The 23,304-nt window shown below is 37.6% G+C and overlaps 1 protein-coding gene across 5 annotated transcripts in view; it reads right to left on the bottom strand.

Moving 5' to 3' along the window:
- CDIN1 (CDAN1 interacting nuclease 1) overlaps positions 1–23,304 on the bottom strand; it is a 217,848-nt gene that overhangs the window by 161,418 nt on the left and 33,126 nt on the right. The window lies entirely within an intron of this gene.

Here is a 23,304-nt window from a genome sequence, read left to right as displayed (position 1 = left end):
TTTCTCTAAAAAGCAATCAATAGCCCACTACTATTCTTTTTGATTGCCCCCTGTAGATACAGCTGCCTTATCATATCTTGAAAACAATTAATTATTTCTGATATATTTTCCTACCAAATGCTATCCGAACAAATTACAGTGTTAATAATTCTGCTTTTATAGTACACCAAAGCACTGTGAATAATTAAAATTTTTCTATTCATGAATGAGACTGCTTAAGCTCATCACAGGTAATTTGGAGAGTATGAAATAAAAGCAATGACACCATATTTCTTTACTCACTGTCAGCAACTGTCATCTCTTGCATGTCATCACAGATTTGGCTTCTAACCCCTTTCCACTCTTATTAGATTACAAAAGAATATGTTTAAAAAAAACACCATAAATGTTTACCAAGGAAAACCAATAATTACTAAAGGACTGTTTTAATAACTCAAAAGTACTGAGAAATGATCGAATAAAATTATATATCCACCATAACTTTTTCAATGTCTCTAAAAATGGAAGCCACCTTTGAAAAAGCCAGTTCTATGTATAAAATCTTCCTATTATGCCTGGCTTGCCTGAGCTTCATATGCAAATCACATACCCTAGTAGGGTTGCTGACAACCAACTCCTGAAAAAAAATGGCAAAGTTAAACCCAAATCTTTATAAACTACTGAATAAGTCACTATGTTAGATATTTATGTACAATAAATACAGCCCTCCTCATTGCACAGCAAAATATATTTATGTTAACCAATTAATGGAAGGCAAAATGTCAGTCTCTTGGTCTCAAACAATATGATGGAAATAAATGTGCACGTAATGGGCAAGTCAGGGACCAATGACTAATAAGGAGGAAACTAAACTGAATAAAACAAAAGGATAATGGTAGACGCTCAGAAAGGGAAGACTAACAGACAGCAGAAGGAATAAGCCCAAGAATAAACAGTTCAAAGTGAGAAGTTGGTCAAGAGTTGAGAGCACTGTAAAAACTGAGGACAAGATAATGCCTTCAATCAGGAAACTGTCTTAAACAGCTCAGAATTCAATTCAGCTAAAACCATGGACATAGCCTATGGAGCAACACGTTTTCTCAGCGGCCAAGAGGGTTAGAGAGAAAATTCCAGTTTACACTGGGGGCAAACCCTGGCTAGAGCTAAAAAGAGAAAATGACTTACCATAGTAAAATAGAAAGACAGACTTGGGTCCAAAAGGCTTTGGGTCTGGCTGACCAGACAAAGCTGTAGAGAACTAACTGATCTTTGCTAGGTAGTTTGTCAGTCAACGCTCTCTTCCTGTGTGTGCTAAGCTTACAGAAGAGCGTTGTGAACAAGCCTCACAACATAAAGAACGGGAGAGTAGTTTTAGTGCAACTGAGACACTGACCCCAGTGTGTATTATTTGTTACTCTCTTCCAGTGTGTGGATTCTGAGGAGGGATCCCAAGGCAAAAGACTGGTGAGTGGAGAAATCATGACCTCGAGGGTCTAGCTTCAAAGAACTCACCACCTCTGCCTGCCCCCCGATGCAGTTTCCCCTACTGTTTGATCTGATTGGCAAGAGCCACAGAAGTTACGGTTTAAATTCAACATTCCTTAGGTTCACAAAGAATATGGTTTCTGGCTAGAGAGGAAGAGAGGAGAAGATGCTGCGTAACTAAAAGGCTTATCTTAAACATCACAGTCAGTCCATCAGCAGTTTTCACTGAGCATCCACAGTGTCCTGAGGTCATGGGTATGGGAAAATATGCCTCCAAAATAAAAACATTAAAGTGGACAGGAATTGACTGAGAGGAAACTTTCAACATATACATGCGAAAAAGCAAAAATCAGAACATTGTCAAGTGCTCACATATATTCTAGGGATTTAGTGAAGTAAATCATACCCTGAATCCTCACATATTTCAAGACTTTGGAGCATACACTTGTCACTTAGCATACATGTGTTTTCCATTTACATATTCAAAAATACAGTCACTTAATTTGCACAAATGCCCAAAGTCTCTTCAAAGATCATTTTGTGTTTTTTTCCCATGCTACCCTCCCATATTAAGCTCCTCACCCTGCAGGTGTCTGAGAAAAGAAGAGCATGTGAGGAGACTCCTACACTAGCTATGTAAAACCTCGTCTGAGTCGAGTGACAAATGGCTTTACGGAGCAGCAGCAGTCATGTTGCAGCAATGGGGAAACAGGCAAAGAAGCATGAGGACAAAGCCAACACACCGAGGACACGCGACAGGAGATGGAAGGAGCTGGGGTCCTTGAGGACACTGTTGAGCTGCTCAAGACCATGAATTGAAGTGACTACCTTCCATACTTCTTTTGAGTAATAACACACGTCCTTTTGTTTTAAAGGAAGGAAGGAAGAGAGGGGGAAAGGAAGGGGGGGAGGGAGTGAGGGAAGGGAGGAAGGGAGGGAGGGAGGAAGGAAAGGTTTCTATTTCCTATGTGCCCAGGAAGTAGGAGACACGATCGAGGGAGGGCTCGGAGACAGGGTGCCCTATCACGACGGCACCTGTACAGGATGCAGTACTTGGAAGAGGCTGCCCATTTTTATACTTTCTAATTCTCTTCCTGGCTGGCAGCTACTGTATTTGGCTTCCTTAAAATTGTTCCTCTGTCTGTCACTGTGTCACTAAACTGATGTGCCTAGAGATCATAAATTGCTATGTGTGAATGACTTTTCCATATAGATTTTAAACATTGATGGGGTACTGATTACCCTCATTTTATATTGCATTCAAAACTTCAAATGCCAGGTACGTAAACAGGCAACAAACCGGTGCCCCATATAGTATTTAACTCAACGTGTCTCCACACCCATCCAGCTAAGATACTCAATAACCTGAAGGATATTAGAGAAAATGAACATCAGGGGGTTGAATGGGTGCAGCAAAGACTAAGAGCAGAACTTAGCACAGACTTAGCTGCAAAGCAACATTCTTACAAGGGGGAAGTCTTGATGTTCCCAGGTGGAGACTTAAAGTAAGCAGAACCTTCAGGAAGAAGATACTACACATTATATTTTAAGTTCTTCCTCTTTCAAGTGCCCAACTTCTGAAAAGGACCATAAAGAAATGAATGTTTTTATTCAACTTTCAAGCTCCTTTTGCTATAGAATCTATGATGTGTCAATGTCTACACTCTAATGGGCTTGAAATCCTCTGAACAAAATGAATATTACTTCTGGAAGTCGGGAAGCAGTAAACCAACCTAAGAAGATAAAGCAAGATACTCTTACAAAGCATTAGGCTTGCAGACCTCACAAGGTACAACCTCTCTAAACCCATGAAAGAATACAATAAAACATTGGCTGTATGTGGTCAGTGATTCAGGGCACTAGTCAAGGAAGGTTTTCCATAAAAGCAATTCACTTCCCTCCCTCACTCCCGCCCACACCCATACATACAAATTTGAAACATAGAGCCTTTTTTTCCCCTCTAAAATCAAAATGGAATTCAATAAGACATCAAGGCTTGGTACAGCAGTACTACTAATTTTTTTTTTTTTTTTTAGGAAAATAACAATGTGAAGTGGAAAGAGTCATGAGAGATTACTGGTATTCTGAGAAATTACCGGGGAGAAAAAAGGAAAAAAATATATAAACTAAATTGAAGAAATAGAGAAAAATGTATCTATCATACCCCCCACACCCATTTCTTCTTTCTAATTTCCAACTTCATATTGAGGATGTAGACTACATTTTATGCCTAATAGTAGCAAATATTCCCACACGTGACTATATAGATGGCACCATTAAGCTTAGAAGTAATCAACTATCACAAAAAATTCTTATAAGTTATACTCATGTTTTATATATACAAAAAAAGTGGTTACTGTCCCAGGCACTTAACTAATTTTGCTGACAAACTGAAGTCACATCCAAAACAGCTCTATCTACAGCAAGAGTTAAGAGTTATATGAACACCTACTTTGTGCTACACACTATACTGTGCCTTTTATTTTACCGTCATAGCAATCCTCTGAGGTAGGTACTATTATTGTCCTTATTTTAAAAATGGGGAAATGGAGAAAGAGAAGTTAAGGAAAGTACACAATTAAAGAACTAGGTAAGTGGTAGAACTGGAAATCGAAATCCAGGTTCAGTTCCAGAACCCAAGCCCTTAATCCCCATGCTAATCTGCCCTTCTAATGTGTGCTAATACCCGTTGCTTAAGGTTAAGCATTTATATGTTACATTACACTCCAAACAACCCTGAAAGGTGGGCATTCTTGCTTTTTTGATAGAAAATTGAAGCCACAGGAGGTCAAGAGTTTTGGTCAAATTCTATGGCCTTAGACGATATTCCCTTTTAAAAAAACTCAAAATGCAGTTTTCCTTTAATTAACTATATAAAAAAATTTTTCCTACAGGAAACAGTCAAGGATTAAAAAATTGTTGGGTAATTTCCATTATTCTTCCTGCAGCTAATGTGTATTTTGTTAATAACCACACCATTGCCTGAAGTGTCTCTATGTGACTGACTGTAAATGTGTCTTTTGCTCAAATGCTATTTACTGCATGCAAAGCAACTTTAAATCCTTCCCTGAACAACACAGGTATAAACCCAATCAACCTTCTCTACAAAGGACAACACCCTCCATAAGTGTTAATTTTATTATATAATGTTTAATGACGTTTCCTAGTTATAAAATAGTATATATTCTGTGTAAAATCCATAGGTGTCCATCTGTGTTCCTGTGTTTTTTACTCTGTGTCTGATGTGTGTGTGTGTGTGTCTTTCTGTCTATACACAAAAGTAAAATTTCAAAAATTGTGTTTTAAACATTTCTTGTAACATGCCTTCATTACAAAAGATATCAACATTTATTCCTGCCGTAACACATTAACCTTTTTTTTTTTTTTTAAAGATTTATTTATTGATTGATTGATTGCTATGTTGGGTCTTCGTTTCTGTGCTAGGGCCTTCTCCAGCTGCGGCAAGCGGGGGCCACTCTTCATCGCGGCGCGCGGGCCTCCCACCATCGCGGCCCCTCCTGTCGCGGAGCACAGGCTCCAGACGCGCAGGCTCAGCAGCTGTGGCTCACGGGCCCAGCCGCTCCGCGGCACGCGGGACCCTCCCAGACCAGGGCGCGAACCCGTGCCCCCTGCATTAGCAGGCAGACTCCCAACCACTGCGCCACCAGGCAAGCCCCACATTAACCTTTTAAAATTATTTTTATCATGTTTAAGACAAAACCATGGAACCACTTAGGTCACCAAATAGAACACTGCTGGGACCCCAAAAGGCACTCTATCTGATCATCACCTTTTCCCTCTCACAGGTGAACCTGATCTTTATCACTTTCTTGCTTTTCTTTATAGTTTTACCACCCAAATATGTACCCCTAAATTCTATAGGTTAGCTTTGCCTGTTCATAAACTTTATTTTAATGGAACCACACAGTGTGTGCTCTTCTGCATCTGTCTTCTTTCACTCAATAATATGTCTGTGAGAGTCACCCATGTTAATTTATGTGGTGTTAATTCATCTTCATTGTTGTATAGTATATTCTATTGTATAAGTATACTCCACATTTATCTATCCTATTGATGAACATCTGAACTGTTTCCAGTCTTTTGCAATGAGAATAATGCTGCTGTGAACATTCCTGCACATGTTTCCTGGTGCATATGTGTACACATTTCTGATGAGTATAAATGCAGAAGTGGAATTCTGGGCCATCTGACATGCAAATCTCTAGCTTTAGTAGATACTGTCAAACAATTTTTCAAAGTGTTTGTAACAATTTTAAACTCCCACCAACACTAAAGGAGAGTTCCCATTGCTATACATCCTTATCACACCTTCTAGTTAATGGCTTGTATTTCCATTTTCTTTCTGCTGTCTTTTGAAGTGCTAAAATTTTTAATTTTGATGAAGTCCAATGTTGCAATTCTTTAATTTTATTATTGGTACTTTTTGTGTGTCTTGTGTGTCTTTTCTAAGATATCTTTGCCACTCATAGTCATGAAGATAATTCTGTATTTTTTGTTTTAGAAGCTTAAGAATGTTAGCTTTTACATTTGGGCCTATGATCTACCTTGAGTTAATTTTGTGCATTGAGATAGGAGTCACATTTTGTTTTTGTTATTTTTGTACATATATCCAATTGGTCACACACCATTTACTGACTGAATTATCTTGTTGCCTTTGAGGAAACCAAATATCTAAGGGTCTATTTTGGGACTCTCTAATCTGCTCCACTGATTTATATGTTTATCTCTGCACAGATACCACATTGATTTGATTACGATTGATTACATTTAATGTATGTTCTAATATATTTAGGTTTATCATCTTACTGAATGCTAATTTTCTTAATCACTGTACATTCCTTTCTTCTCCTTTTTTGTATTCTTTTAAATTGATTTAGTACTTATTCTTCATTATTTTTCCCCTGGCAGCTTGGAAGTTGAGTACTCTTATACTATTAATGATTATCTTACATAAACACATGCCCCTTTGGTGATTAATTGCTGCCTGGAAAATACAAAAACTTTGCAACACTATCTATATTTCTCCCCTTCTGACATATAGAATATTACTGACGTTGTTTTAATTCTTCATATATCTTAAAATTCACAAGACATTGCTGTTGTTTTATACAGTTTCTGTTCATTCTGATATATCCACATATGAACCATTTCATTGCCCTTCCTTCCTTCCTTTTCCACTCTTCCATCCGGAATAACTTTCTTTTAATAATTCCAGCAGTGCAGATGTGTTGGTGATGTCAAATTTCAAATTTCAGCTCTTTTCAATGATAATGTGCCTTATTTCTCTACACAGTTTTAAGATTTTTTTTTTTAACTTTGGTTATTAGGAGTTTTAACTCTGGTATTTAGTAAGCTCCTGCTTACAGTTTGTTGGACTTCTTAAATATATGACTGGATACATTTCAACATTTTGAATATTCTCAAGTATTATTTCTTTAAACTTGCCTTAACACTCTGTTTCTCCTGCCCAAGACTCCAAATAAGTGTATGTTAGCCCTCGCTACTGTATCCTCTATCTCTTACTCTCTCTTCATATTTTACATCGTTTTGTTATTCTCTGTTACACTCTAGATATTTTCTTCTCATCTATCTCCCAGTTCACTAATTCTCTCTTCAGTAATGTCTAACTTGCTATTAAATACATCCGTTGAGTTAAATCCATCCAATTTCAATAACTGTATTTGTCACTTGTAGATTTTCTATTTGATTCTTTTTTCAAATAAGTTCCCTGAAGAGTTTCAATCTTCTTTTTTAACATCTTGAATAAACTTTGATTATAAAAATTCTGTTTAGTAGTTCCAATAACCAGAGCCCCTTTAAGTCTATTTCTACAGTTTCTACTGGTTCCCATTTATGTTGTCATGTGTCCTTATGTGACTGAGTATCTCCCATTATGTGCCATACTACTTGAAAAACTGCTTTATAAATAATCTGAATACAAAAATGGTTAACTTTCTCCAGAGAGGATCCTGATTTGATTCTGGGAGCACTAGGAGTCCAGGATCACCTTAGTCCAATTTCAGGAATTGAATTTTTAGGCCACTGAAGTAAACTTGAAGGTGAAATATAGTAATGTAGAGCTGTTTTACTTTCAGTCCACATTAACTCCTAGGGTATAGCCCTTTAGGGTCCCACCTCAAAGCCTGGGACATTTGCAAGAGTTCCCACCTTTGGTGGACCCTGGTCTCTAAACCTTGTCCTCCAGCTCTATAAAGCTGTCAAAGGTTCTGTTCAGGACTTGGCTAGACTATATCTGCTGAAAAGGTAATTAAATTTGAATTTAATGATTAAAAAGTTAGTCCCCCCCCAAACCCTTATTTTCAAAAATTAATGCATTACTAATTAATCAATAGATTAAAGACGAAATCACAATGGAAATAACAAAAATACATAAAATTGAGTAATGACAGTAGTGTGTATCAACAGTTGTGGGAAATGTATTGCATTAATTGGATATAAGGGGAAAAAAAGAAAGAAACCGATTTTATTCTAGGAGGCTCCGGAAAACTGAAGATCCCAGCAAACAAAACAAAATAGGAAAAGAAATAAGAGAATCAAAGAGGAAAGAAACAAATAAAATCCTCCCTCTTTGAAGATGAGAAGAGAATCAATAAACAAAGAGAATCTATAAACAAAGGTTTTAAACACTAATAAGAGATCTCAGAAAGGTAACTATATGTAAGATTAAAATAAAAAAAGAAATAGAATTATTATAAAACAGTAATATTAAATTAGAAAATGGAATAAAAAAATGGACCTCATTCACAATAATAAAAAAATAAAGTTTTTTTATACATATATATTTAACAAAAATATGTAACACCTTTGAAGAAAGTTATAAAACATTACTGAAGAGCATAAGAGAGTTCCTGACTAAATGAAGAGATATTTTTACAAAGAAAGTATCATGGGTAAAAAGATAGTATTAATTAAACTGTCAATTCCCTACACATTAATCTATGATTTTTTTTTTTTTTTAAAAGCTCCAGGACAGTCTATTTGAGGGAGGGGTGGAGAGGGACCATCCTCCCTCCGGGTGCCGTGGTCAAAGCTCACCCAGGGAGTACACTCTCCCTTGGGTCCAGCTGCCTCACCGGGCCCTTCAGCAGCAGTGGGGGAACCAAATTCACAACAGAGTTTTCTGGTAGGATGAGATAAATTTATCTTAAAATCCATAGAGAAGAATCATGTCAGAAATAGTTAATAAATTCTGAAAAGCAAAAACAAAGTGATATCTCACTCTACCAGATATCAACATGGATACATTTCAAAAATGGAGTACTTAACAAAAAACAAAAAAAAGCATGCTACAGAATTATACACACATTTGTTACCATTTATATAAAATATAAGAACAGCAAAATATAATTACCTTTTTTGTTCATGGACATTTATGGACACAGTAAAAGAAATACATGAGGCTGATAAACACTAAACTCAAGACAACGGTTACCTCAAGTGAAAGAGAAGAGGAAAGGAATCAAAGAGCCCTTTTTTAAAAAAAAAATAATAATTTTTTTATTTTTAAAAATTTGTAATTAAAAAATTTTTTAATTTAAAATTTGTAATTTTTAAAAAATTTAAAAAAAAAATCTGAAGGGGAAAAAACTGTAGATAGTGTCAGGATATTTCATTTCTGTAAAAGTAAAAAGCATCTGAAGCAAATATAAACAGAGGTAGATTCAAAGAGTTCATTATACTATTCTCTGTTCTATGTGTGCTATATTTCATAATAAAATTAAATAGTAAGAGAAGAAAAATGGAAAGAATTGAAGGAGCTGGATAAATTTATCTAAGATTTTTTTTCTGCTCTAAGTCCCACCCTATTCTAAACATTCAGATTTAATTAGAGGCTTAAGCACCTATACGTCTTTCCTTTCTAATTAAATTTGAGTTTTAACTTTTTAGAACGAGCCATAACATAAATCAGATAAAGAATAAGAAGCCTGGGTGAAAGACACTTAATTTTGCTTCCAAGACCAGATGTTGGGTCATTTTTCTCTAAAGCAATCCCAATAACTTCAACACAATATAATAGATACACCTGTAAGAAATATTTATCAATTCTTTCTTCCTATAATAATTTATTCTGATTTCATTCTTTAATAAGTCAGATAAAACTACAGTATTAGAAACCCTTAAGTTTGTAGAAATTTTATTATGATTGCCAGAAAGAGTAAGAGAGCAAGAGAAAGTTAACAGATAATGATAGTCTGATAACAATAGCCTGTATGGGAAGATATTTATAATTCTTCCCGGGTTGGTAAAAATTCAACGTTCTTCCACCTCTGCATGGAGTATTAGTTAGTGTATTTTCCATCATTTCCTCTCCTCTGGCTAGTCTTCATTTACTTCTGAGCACGCTTCTGTCTTTAAGCCACAACCTTTCTACACCTTTCAAACTACTGTCCACCGTTTCTCTTCACTACCAAATGTCTTTGTCTAGGAGGTCTTTGGTTCAGTAAATCCTATTCGGCCTCCAACCCACCGCAATCTCACTTCTGTACTCACTCCTTAATTGAAAAAGACGTAATTCTTACCTTAGCTGACCTCATCACAATATTTTGTACCTTTGACTATCTTCCCTTTCTTAAAAATCTTTCCTATGAATTCCAGGAAACTATTTTCTAAAACTTCTCCATCTCCCCTGCTAACCACCTATCTTTCTCTCTCCCACTGGCTGCTAGCCTCTTCCCTGGGGTTTCCTGGGGTGGGGGAGCGGATGGGGAGGGAGGAGGTCTCCCCAACCCTCTTCTTCTCTTCATTCTACTTGCTCATGTGGGTGACAGCACACTGTGCTGTGTTCCCAACAACTACTGCCGTAACTTCCAAACATACATATATATGTTTCCAGCCTCCACCCCTACTCAGAATCACGTTCTCAATTTTATAGCTCCTTATGGGACATTTCCCCTATTTGGCCGCATGCATCTTAAAATCAAATTTACCACCATACTCCTTTCCCACAAATGTGTTTCACACCCAAACGCTCTTAAATCGATTATTTCCATAAAGGTAGACAGCTGGGCTACAAATCCCATGGTCATTCTTGATTCTTCCCTCTCCCTCACACCTGAAACATCTAAGGAGTCACAAAGTCCTGCTGATTCTGCAATCAAAAGTTTTTTTCACATTTGTCCCTACTTCCCTAAATGACTAAATAGCTTCCTGATTCATTTCCTTTGCCTCCTATCTCTATACTCCTTAATCCAACCTCTAATTTACCAACAATGTTTCTAAAATACACATCTGATGATATACCCTCTTGGCTTGAAAATCCCAGGAGGCATCAACTACCTATAGAACGAAGTTCATACTCATGAGCAAGGCACTTGAGGCCTTTCTCAACCTGGCTTTAGGCCCCTTCTTTTTAGCCCTCCCACAATGCTTTCCCACTTCAATCCCCCAAGCAGTTTATACTTTAATCTCACCACATCGCCATAAATTACCATCTTCTTTCTGGAGTCTAGAATGTTCTTTGAATCTCCTCATTCTATTTGGAGAACTTCTACCCTTTAGGGTAAAACTGGCCTCAGGATACTCCTATATGACATGCTATCACTATTAAATCAAGCTATTTTAGTAAATGGAATATTTCAAGAGATATCATAGAGTTTTTAGACGAAGCCCAACCCTCTCGCTTTAAAAATGACAAAAGTAAAAGTCACAGAGATGAAATGATTTGCCCAAAGTTACATAAAGGATTATTTTACACCAGGTACATGTAAATCAAGGAAAAAATAACTTGTGCTACAAGCAGGACTTACTGAAATAATACTTACCTATGCCATCTTAACAGATGAGAATATCACATATTTTCAATTATTTCAGTAATCATAATGTATCTGTGACCAATGTGTATAAATTAAAACATAAACACAAATAAAAAAGCAAAATATATCAGAATACAAATTATATCACCAGTAGTCCCCAAACTCCCAAGTTCCCACTTTTTACCACCAAAAGATGCAATGAATGGGAGATCAAAATTTTGAATTTTACTTCTCAATGACAGTTCTTTTTACTATAAATGCAAATTTTATATAACCTCACAATATGGAAAGTGATTATTTTTCCAGGTAACGTGTCACTTCCCCTGACTTAGGACCACTTTTTAGCCCTCTGGAATACTAGTTTTCTCTTACAAATTTCTGACAGACATCTTTATGTACTCCATAATTATTTTTTAAACAATAGGGAGCATCAAAAGTTGTACTGTTAAGGGAGCACCAATAGGAACTGTCTTTATTCTTGAGGTGTTTAAATTCTAAGTGGAAAAAAATCACTTAATATTTCGAAGTCTCAGTTTCACATCTGTATATGGATTCCATGACTTTAGAGTCTATTTTCACCTTGAAAGTTCTGTGATTTTTATCTGTTCTACAACTCCAAGATTTAGATTTATTAAGTTTCTCTCTGCTTAGAGCCCTAAAATTTTAAGTATAGTTTATCAGAAAACTGTCCCGTGGTCCTTATAATAATGACTTGTACTCATGTTGACACCAGACATTTCTATATGGGCCTAATATAGCAGGTCTATTCTAGGTCAATAGCTAGAGTGATTAAATTGTTTATTAAGACTTCCAGGCATTTAAAGTAATCAGACCACAGTATGAGAACATGGGAGGAAAATAATTAACTCCTTTCATTCACCATTGATTATAAGGTACCACATCCCCCACTAGAGGTTAAATAATCACTTCATGGGTCTAGCACCACAACTATTTCATTGATGAAATCCCAATCTCCCCCAAATTACCATATTTTTTTGATACAGACTGAACACAGCCACTTAATGAAAGAACCACTAGATCTTTACCTGAAAAGTTGACTTTTAAAAATATTTATATAAATATAAATATGTAAATAAATATAAACATTCAACCTCACAATTCTTCAAGTATTGAAAGAGTTTTTTTATGAGATGGTCTCTGGCTTGAACTAGGTAATCCCAGGAAAAGAGACAAAGTATGTCATGAGGACCTATAAGGGCCCCCCACCTCTGTGCAGCAACTTCAAATGGAAGGAAGATAAGAGGTAATCCTTACTCTTAAAATGAGTTTAGTTTTAGAAAGGTGTTTCTCAGAAGGGTTGAAAATACAAGCCTTAGACCTAAAATAGCACCAAATAACATTGTTCATTTTCCTCAGTAATATTCAGTGCTGAAAAGACTACAGATTCTGATCAACCTTCAGATAGTTTTCTTAAACAGTTACTTATCAAAACCAAATGAATTAATTTCACTTTCTGAAGTCTTTACTTAAAAATAAAAATTTACTTAACATCCTACCATAGTAAAACACTTTAGTTTCCTATGACTGCTGTAACAAATGACAATGTATTTGAAAAAGGGGCCTTTGGGAGCTAATTTGGGTTAGATTAGGTCATGAGCATAGGGCCCTTATGAGGGGATTACTGTAGTGGCCTTATAAGAAGAGGAAGAGAGAGATCACTTTGAAAGCATGCACCAAGGAAAGGCCAAGTGAGGACATAGTGAGAAGGTGGCCATCTGCAAGCCAGTAAGAGAGTCCTCACCAGGACCTTACCATGCTGGCACCCTGATCTTCCCTGATCTTGAACTTCCATTCTCCAGAACTGCGAGAAAATAAATGTCTGCTGTCTAAGCCATCCAGCCTATGGTTTTTGTTATGTCAGCCCAAAAGGAATTAGACATCTGGGGTCCTTTCACAATAGGCCACGCTTTGAGAGCTAATGATTAATCACTCACTTCTCCAATATTCCCAGCTAGCTAGTTAATTCTTCAAGTTTTAGGGCTGGGTCAGGCTCTTTCGAGTTCTTTCCTAACTGAGTCTCTTTCTTGGGAAGTAGATTCTAAAAACTTCCCCACCCAAAAAGAGAAAAAAAAAATTATGCCTGCATCAGCTTATTACTTATACTGAGTTTTATAAAACAAGCTAATTTTATTTCATGTTGTCCAATTTTTTTTCCTCTGGATTTCAAATGTTTTCTGGGTTTGTTTATACAGAATATGCCTTGAATGGACCTCTTTTCTGAGGGAATTTCTCAGTTTATGAAATCCTGCTGGAATACCAAGTCATTCTGCCAACTCTACATCATCACAAGTGGATGAATGAACATCTAGAGGCTAATTTAATTCTGTGACCAAAATCTTACTTGCCTATGTCTAACGAACACACTTTTGTAAACTTTCCACAAAGTAAAAAAGTTTAGAATATTGTTTAAAACCACTTAAACATTCCCTTATTCTTTTTCTATTCAAAAATACATGTTCTGTCCTCTTAATTTTTCTTAATTTAATAGGTCACAGAGATCTTATATAAAACTAGTAATAATGACTGACCAGATTCACTTTATAATGGTTATCATTTTTAAAGATCAAACTATCATCTTTACCACTTTCTTCCCAAATAAATTTTCAGTTTTATTAACATAATGGTAGTCATAATCTCATATTCTTTCTCTGTCTTTTATCCCGTATTCCCAACCCCCAATTACTAAACTGATGCTTTTCATTTAAGAAGTTAACAAAGAAATGCAGGAATTGGCATAAAAGTAACTTCGTTAACACTTAGTGCTTCTACATGGCCTCAGTTGTGTTCTTAGGAGGTCAGCAAACTATTTGAAGCTTTAGGTGCTATATTTTCCCTACTACATTAGTTTGAAAAAACTGTAGATTTTCAGCCTTCTCTAAAAACATCATCATCATGATATGGACTATAATTATTCTACAGCCACCCCACTTTAATAATAAATGCTGGGAATATTAAAACAATACATGGAATGCCTTAAAATGCATTAAGCTCTTCTCTGATTAAACACAAAATTTTAACTCTTACCACAAGCCTTTTATTCTTAACTCACAATCAAATTCTTTTGGCAGTTAATCTCAGCACTTAATGTCATTCACTCCAATAAAACCAATCTTAAATGGCTATAAATGCCTTCCCCACTTCTCTATGTGTTTTAAGAGAAACCAGAGGAGAAGCATAAATGGAGTTCAGTCACTAAGACTATGTACAACACAATTAGGCTGTTACACACTAACTTCCGCCAGAATATCCTATTTGTAACTTTTCCCCATTTCTGTTGAACTCTGTCTAATCAAGAGTTGGCACTCAACGAACACCACTGATCCTGGTGATGATGATGACAAACATGGCAACATTGGTGGTTAGTTACCTAGGTCCAAGCACCACTCTATTTAATTATCATCACTGTAATAATAAAAGCACTAGTAGTATTTAAGAAACCGAGGGAAAGGGAGAAGTATCTTATCCAAATTAACACAGCCAGCATGTGAACATAGACAGTTTGTCCTCAAACCCTGTGTTCTTAATACAGCGTCCAAATGATAAAACAGAATTACTTTCAAGAACCAATACTCCAGGGGGGCAGAGTCAAGATGGTGTACTAGGAGGACGCGGAATTCACGTCTCCTCACAACTAGGGCACCTACCAGGTACCGGTGGGGGACCAGAGACACCTAAGGGGATGGGAGGAACCCCTAGCGACCGGGTAGGACGTGGGACATGGGGGTACTGAAGAGGGAAGAGAAGTGGAGGCGGGAAATGACTGGTGCCCCTGAGGGGCGGCTGGGGGAGGGGAATGGATCCCACGCCCAAAGGGGGAAATTGGGGAACCACTGGGAGGGCAGAGGTCAAAAGGGAGAGTGGCCAGGTTTCCACTGCCCACTTGGACCCCCAGGAACCTGCTGAGATCCTGGGCCTGATCCTCTGCCCACTGAGGCCCTCTCCAGACGTGCGGGTCCTGAGGGAGTGGGAGGGAGGGAAGGGGGAGCAAAAGTAAAGGTTGGACCTCCGGGACCAGCACCCCTGAGGGGTGTCTGGGGGAGGGAAGGAGTTCCTACACCCAGCGGGACCCACCCATGGTTAGGGGTCTAGTGGCCCAGTGGGGGGGCGGGTGGGGGAGACCCTGCTGGAGACCGTCGGGGAGGAGTATGAAGGAACGGAAGGTAACACGGCCAGTGCCTTCTGTGTCCACTTAGCCACTGGGAAGCCTGTTGGGCTCCAGGGCCTAATCCTCTGCCCTGGGAGCCTCCCTCCTGCCCCACAGAGCCCCGGCCCCGCCCCACACCCTCACTCAGGGCCCTACCTCCAAACTCCCGAACTCCACACTCTAGAGGCCCTCCTTTTCACGCGCTACCTCTCCCCTTCTGTGCAGGTACTAAGCAGAGGCCCCACCCCACGCTTGAACGTCGCCCCACCTAGGCCCTGCCCCACGCTCAAAAATCACCCCCCACCCGCCTAGGTCCCACCCCACCCTAAACACTGCCCCTGCCTAAGTTCCACTCCTGCCTAAACTCCGCCCCCATAGCCAAGGCTGTTTTTCTTTTTTTTTTTTTTTTCTTTTTTCCTCTTTTAGATTGGGGTTCTGTTTTACCCTGTTGATTCATTGTTGTTGATTCTTTTACATTTTTATTTTTCTAAAAAAATCTTTTATTTTTCTAATTTTATTTTATTCTTTATACTTTGTTAGTGGTCTCTCCTTTTGGCTTGCCCCGCCCACTCCCCACTTTTTTTTTTCTTTTTTCTGCTGTGGTTTTATTTTACCTTGTTGCAGTTGTTCCAATTAGACTTTTGTTTTTCCTAATATATTTTTTATCTTTCTAATTTTATTTTCTTTTATATTCTTTGATATTGTACTGCTCCTTTTTTTCTTTCTTTCTTTCTTTTTTTTTTTTAAACTGTGCCATGAAGCTTGCAGGATCTTCGTTCCCAGGATGGAGGTCAGGCCTGAGCTCCTGTGGTGGGAGCTCTGAGGCCAAACCCCTAGACTAACAGAGAACCTCAGACCACAGGGAACATCAATTGGAGTGAGGCCTCCCAGAGGTCCTCATCTCAGCACCAAGACCCGGCTCTATCCAACTGCCTGCAAACTCCAGTGCTGGATGTCTCAGGCAAAACAACTAGTAAGACAGGAATACAAGCCCACACATCAAAAAAAAAAAAAAAATGAAAGGACAAAAAAATATGTTACAGACAAAGGGGCAAGGTAAAAACCTACAAGACCAAATAAATGAGACGAAAGAGGCAACCTACCTGAAAAAGAATTCAGAGTAATGATAGTAAAGATGGTCTAAAATCTCGGAAACAGAATGGAGAAAATACAAGAAACATTTAACAAGGATCTAGAAGTATTAAAGAGCAAACAAACAGTAATGAACAACACAGTTACTGAAATTAAAAATACTCTAGAAGGAATCAATAACAGAATAACTGAGGGAGAAGAACGGATAAGTGAGCTGGAAGATAAAATGGTAGAAATAACTGCCAGGGAGCAGAATACAGAAAAAAGAATGAAAAGAATTGAAGACAGTCTCAGAGACCTCTGGGACAACATTAAATGCATCAACATTCGAATTTTGGGGTCCCAGAAGAAGAAGAGAAAAAGAAAGGGTCTCAGAAAATACTTGAAGAGGTTATAGTTGAAAACTTCCCTAACATGGGAAAGGAAATAGTCAATCAAGTCCAGGAAGCACAGAGAGCACCATACAGGATAAACCCAAAGAGAAACACGCCGAGACACATATTAATCAAACTATCAAAAATTAAATACAAAGAAAAAGTATTAAAAGCAGCAAGAGAAAAGCAACAAATAACATACAAGGGAATCTCCATAAGATTAACAGCTGATTTTTCAGCAGAAACTCTGCAAGCCAGAAGGGAGGGGCAGGACATGTTTAAAGTGATGAAAGGGAAAAACCTACAACCGAGATTACTCTACCCAACAAGGATCTCATTCAGATTCGATGGAAACATTAAAACCTTTACAGATAAGCAAAAGTTAAGAGAATTCAGAACCACCAAACCAGCTTTACAACAAATGCTAAAGGAACTTCTCTAGGCAGGAAACACAAGAAAGGAAAAGACCTACAAGAACAAACCCAAAACAATTAAGAAAATGGTAATAGGAACATACATATCGATAATTACCTTAAATGTAAAGGGATTAAATGCTCCAACCAAAAAACACAGACTGGCTGAAGGCATACAAACAAGAGACCGTATATATGCTGTCTACAAGAGACCCACTTCAGACCTAGGGACACATACAGACTGAAAGTGAGGGAATGGAAAATGATATTCCATGCAAATGGAAATCAAAAGAAAGCTGGAGTAGCAATTCTCATATCAGACAAAATAGACTAAAATAAAGACTACTAAAAGAGACAAAGAAGGACACTACATAATGATCAAGGGATCAATCCAAGAAGAAGATATAACAATTGTAAATATTTATGCACCCAACATAGGAGCACCTCAACACATAAGGCAAATGCCAACAGCCATAAGAGGGGAAATCAACAGTAACACAAACATAGTAGGGGACTTTAACACCCCACTTTCACCAATGGACAGATTATCCAAAATGAAAATAAATAAGGAAACACAAGCTTTAAATGACACATTTAACAAGATGGACTTAATTGATATTTACAGGACATTCCATCCAAAAACAACAGAATACACTTTCTTCTCAAGTGCTCATGGAACATTCTCCAGGAGAATCACATGTTGGGTCACAAATCAAGCCTTGGCAAATTTAAGAAAATTGAAATCGTATCAAATATCTTTTCTGACCAAATGCTATGAGACTAGATATCAATTACAGGAAAAAACTGTAAAAAATACAAACACATGGAGGCTAAACAATACGCTACTAAATAACCAAGAGATCACTGAAGAAATCAAAGAGGAAATCAAAAAATACCTAGAAACAAATGACAATGAAAACATGATGACCCAAAACCTATGGGATGCAGCAAAAGCAGTTCTAAGAGGGAAGTTTATAGCAATACAATCCTACCTCAAGAAACAAGAAACATCTCAAATAAACAACCTAACTTTCACCTAAAGCAATTAGAGAGAGAAGAACAACAACAAAAAAAAAACACCAAAGTTAGCAGAAGGAAAGATATCATAAAGATCAGATCAGAAATAAATGAAAAAGAAATGAAGGAAACTATAGCAAAGATCAATAAAACTAAAAGCTTGTTCTTTCAGAAGATAAAAAAATTGATAAACCATTAGCCAGACTCCTCAAGAAAAAAAGGGAGAAGACTCAAATCAACAGAATTAGAAATGAAAAAGGAGAAGTAACAACTGACACTGCAGGAATAGAAAGGATCATTAGAGATTACTACAAGCAACTATATGCCAATAAAATGGACAACCTGGAAGAAATGGACAAATTCGTAGAAAAGCAGAACCTTCTGAGGCTGAACCAGGAAGAAACAGAAAATATAAACAGACCAATCACAAGCACTGAAATTGAAACTGTGATTAAAAACCTTCCAACAAACAAAAGCCCAAGACCTGATGGCTTCACAGGTGAATTCTATAAAACATTTAGAGAAGAGCTAACACCTATCCTTCTCAAAATCTTCCACAATTTAGCAGAGGCAGGAACACTCCCAAACTCATTCTATGAGGCCACCATCACCCTGATACCAAAACCAGACAAAGATGTCACAAAAAAAGAAAACTAGAGGCCAATATCTCTAATGAACACAGATGCAAAAATCCTCAACAAAATACTAGCAAACAGAATCCAACAGCACATGAAAAGGATCATACACCATGATCAAGTGGGGTTTATTCCAGAAATGCAAGGATTCTTCAATATATGCAACTCAATCAATGTGATAAACCATACTAACAAACTGAAGGATAAAAACCATACGATCATTTCAATAGATGCAGAAAAAGCTTTTGACAAAATTCAACACCCATTTATGATAAAAACTCTCCAGAAAGTAGGCACAGAGGGAAACTACCTCAACATAATAAAGGCTATTTATGACAAACCCACAGCCAACATCGTTCTCAATGGTGAAAAACTGAAAGCATTTCCTCTAAGATCAGGAACAAGACAAGGTTGCCCACTCTCACCACTATTATTCAACATAGTTTTGGAAGTTTTAGCCACAGCAATTGGAAAGAAAAAGAAATAAAAGGAATCCAAATAGGAAAAGAAGAAGTAAAACTCACTGTTTGCAGATGACGCAATACTATACATAAAGAATCCTAAAGATGCTACCAGAAAACTACTAGGACTAATCAATGAACTTGGTAGAGTAGCAGGATACAAAATTAATCCACAGAAATCTCTTGCATTCCTATACACTAATGATGAAAAATCTGAAAGAGAAATTAAGGAAACACTCCCATTTACCATAGCAAGAAAAAGAATAAAATACCTAGGAATAAACTTACCTAAGGAGACAAAAGACCTGTATGCAGAAAACTATAAGACACTGATGAAAGAAATTAAAGATGATACAAACAGATGGAGAGATATACCATGTTCTTGGATTGGAAGAATCAACATTGTGAAAATGACTATACTACCCAAAGCAATTTACAGATTCAATGCAATCCCTATCAAACTACCAATGGTATTTTTCACAGAACTAGAACAAAAAATTGCACAATTTGTATGGAAACACAAAAGACCCCGAATAGCCAAAGCCATCTTAAGAAAGAGAAACGGAGCTGGAGGAATCAGGTTCCCGAACTTCAGACTATACTTCAAAGCTACAGTAATCAAGACAGTATGTTACTGGCACAAAAACAGAAATATAGATCAATGGAACAGGATAGAAAGCCCAGAGATAAACCCACGCACATATGATCACCTTATCTTTGACAAAGGAGATAAGAGTATACAATGGAGAAAAGACAGCCTCTCAATAAGCAGTGCTGGGAAAACTGGACAGCTACATGTAAAAGAATGAAATTAGAACACTTCCTAACACCATACACAAAAATAAACTCAAAAGGGATTAAAGACCTAAATGTAAGGCCAGACACTATAAAACTCTTACAGGAAAACATAGGCAGAACACTCTATGACATAAATCACAGCAAGATCCTTTTTGACCCACCTTGCAGAGAAATGGAAATAAAAACAAAAATAAACAAATGGGACCTAATGAAACTCAAAAGCTTTTGCACAGCAAATGAAACCATAAACAAGACAAAAAGACAACCCTCAGAATGGGAGAAAATATTTGCAAAAGAAGCAACTGACAAAGGATTAATTTCCAAAATATACAAGCAGCTCATGCAGCTCAATATCAAAAACACAAACAACCCAATCTAAAAATGGGCAGAAGACCTAAATAGACATTTCTCCAAAGAAGATATACAGATGGCCAACAAACACATAAAAAGATGCTCAACATCACTAATCATTAGAGAAATGCAAATCAAAACTACAATGAGGTATCACCTCACACTGATCAGAATGGCCATCATCAAAAAATCTACAAACAACAAATGCTGGAGAGAGTGTGGAGAAAAGTGAACCCTCTTGCACTGTCGGTAGGAATGTAAATTGATACAGCCACTATGGAGAACAGTATGGAGGTTCCTTAAAAAACTAAAAATAGAACTACCATATGACCCAGCAATTCCACTACCGGGCATATACCCTGAGAAAACCATAATTCAAAAAGAGACATGTACCACAGTGTTCATTGCAGCACTATTTACAATAGCCAGGACATGGAAGCCACCTAAGTGTCCATCGACAGATGAATGGATAAAGAAGATGTGGCACATATTTGCAATGGAATAGTACTCAGCCATAAAAAGAAACGAAATTGAGTTATTTGTAGTGAGGTGAATGGACCTAGAGTCTGTCATACAGAGTGGAGTAAGTCAGAAAGAGAAAAACAAATACTGTATGCTAACACATATATATGGAGTCTAAAAAAAAAAAGAAAATGGTTCCGATGAACCTAAGGGAGGACAGGAATAAAGAGACAGATGTAGAGAATGGACTTGAGGACACGGGGAGGGGGAAGGGTAAGCTGGGACAAAGTGAGAGAGTAACATTGACATACATACACTACCAAATGTAAAATGGATAGCTGGTGCGAAGCAGCTCCCTGGCACAGGGAGATCAGCTCGGTGCTTTGTGACCACCTAGAGGAGTGGGATAAGGAGGGTGGGAGGGAGATGCAAGAGGTAGGAGATATAGGGATATACATATGCATATAGCTGATTCACTTTGTTATACAGCAGAAACTAACACAACATTGTAAAGCAATTATACTCCAATAAAGATGTTAAAAAAAAAAAAAAAGAAGCAGCAATACTCCAATATCACAAGATTCTCAGCTGCAAACAATCTAGCTTCAGTAGAAAAGGGAAGTAAAGACTTTCAGACAGCTCTTGGAATCTCCTTCAGGACCAGAAATTCAGGCTCTGGGGCCTCGTAACCAAGAACAATGCCCAAAACACACTGCAGGAGAGCTCCTGTCAGCCAGCACTGCCGCCCCCCTGATCCTGCCCAGAGCACCCCACCAGTGGGGCCTCCAACAATTAGCTGGTCACTCGTACTGTAACACTGGTCAGAAGAATAGATTCTGCACACAAAAGGCTTCCACCTTTTCACCATGGAAGTTCAGCTTGGCAGATCTGAATTCATCATCCAGTAAAGTTCATGTGCAGCTACTGGCTGTATATGAATGCAGTTTTAAATATAACTTGAAGTTATATTTACACTATGTTTATAAGTATAGATTTAAGTGAGCATATGTTCAAAGTCTATAAAAGAAGACATAATAAAAAAATGTGTAAGATTTTGGGGTTAAAGGTGATTTTTTTTCTCTTCAGAGCATGATGACCATTTATTAAATATTATTTTTATTTAAATGCAGACTTGGAAATGGACAGTAAGCAGTACTTAGGTTTTTTTTTTTAAGTAGTATAAATACCTTACCTAATGGGGTTATAGGTGATTTCTTTACTCCTTTTTTTTTTCTGGTTTTAATGTTATTTATATAAGAAATAAAAATTCAGAGGGGAAAAATATATCTTTTCCTTGACAAGTATACAATATCTTAAAAATGTGACTGGGTTTCATATGTGTTCTCAAAAAAACACCACTGGACCAGAAAACACAATAGCTGATGCCCCTTATTCTACAGAACTGCAGCTTACACTGTATTAGATTGTACGAGGTTCTCCCGAAATTTGGGTGTGCCCAGCGTATCAGCAGCTCCAGAGAACTGTGTGTCTCAATATTTAGAAAAGCCTGATTTTGATAGAAGACACTTGCATTCTCTTCTCAGTGTCAAAATGACCTCCCGAGGCTTGCACCCTTTCCCCAGATCAGAGGGAGCTAGCAAGGCCGTCTTCGCTGATACAAACACAGAGGTGATTCAGGACGGGGTCCCCCACAGTTGCCTCTCTCTGCTTCACGCTGGCCCACCCACAAGCCACCTGCTCTGTTTTCCTCTCAACATGTTCTACAACGATGAACGGGGAGAGAGGGAAGCCCACAGGCAGGCCCACTTGCCCCAGCCCTGCCACAAGCCCGCCCCACTTGACTGAAGAAAACTAGATCACGCCCAGCTTTGCCCTACATGCGACGGTAAAAGTGCTAGAAAATCTATTCTGAATATAAACTCGTTCAGCTTTAAGTTCCAGATATCAGGGAACATATACTGAAACCTATTTTTAAGCATAAGCACACTGAAAAGAATCAAATGCAGGTAACATTATGATGAAAGAAACAGACACCTTACTTTAAAAAGTTTTTCTCTTCGAGTTTCCCATACATAAAATTCTAACCACTTAGGGGGCAGTCATCATTTCAATGAATTGTGTCCAGCGAAAAGGGAAAAAGAAAGACACATTTGCCATGAAGCTAATTTATGGTCTCACTAAATCCAGAAGATTGAAGGATTTCATTTAGTCCATCACGAATTCTTAGACCAAAGCAATTTGATTAAAAGCTCTTGGGGAAAAACAAACAAAGAAAAAAAACCCTGAACTTAAGTCGGCCAACAAATATTATAATTAT

This window comes from Balaenoptera borealis (genome assembly GCF_965194805.1).
Source record: "Balaenoptera borealis genome assembly, chromosome: 3".
Taxonomy (NCBI): Eukaryota; Metazoa; Chordata; class Mammalia; order Artiodactyla; family Balaenopteridae; genus Balaenoptera; species Balaenoptera borealis.
This window is presented reverse-complemented; position numbering and strand designations above follow the sequence as displayed.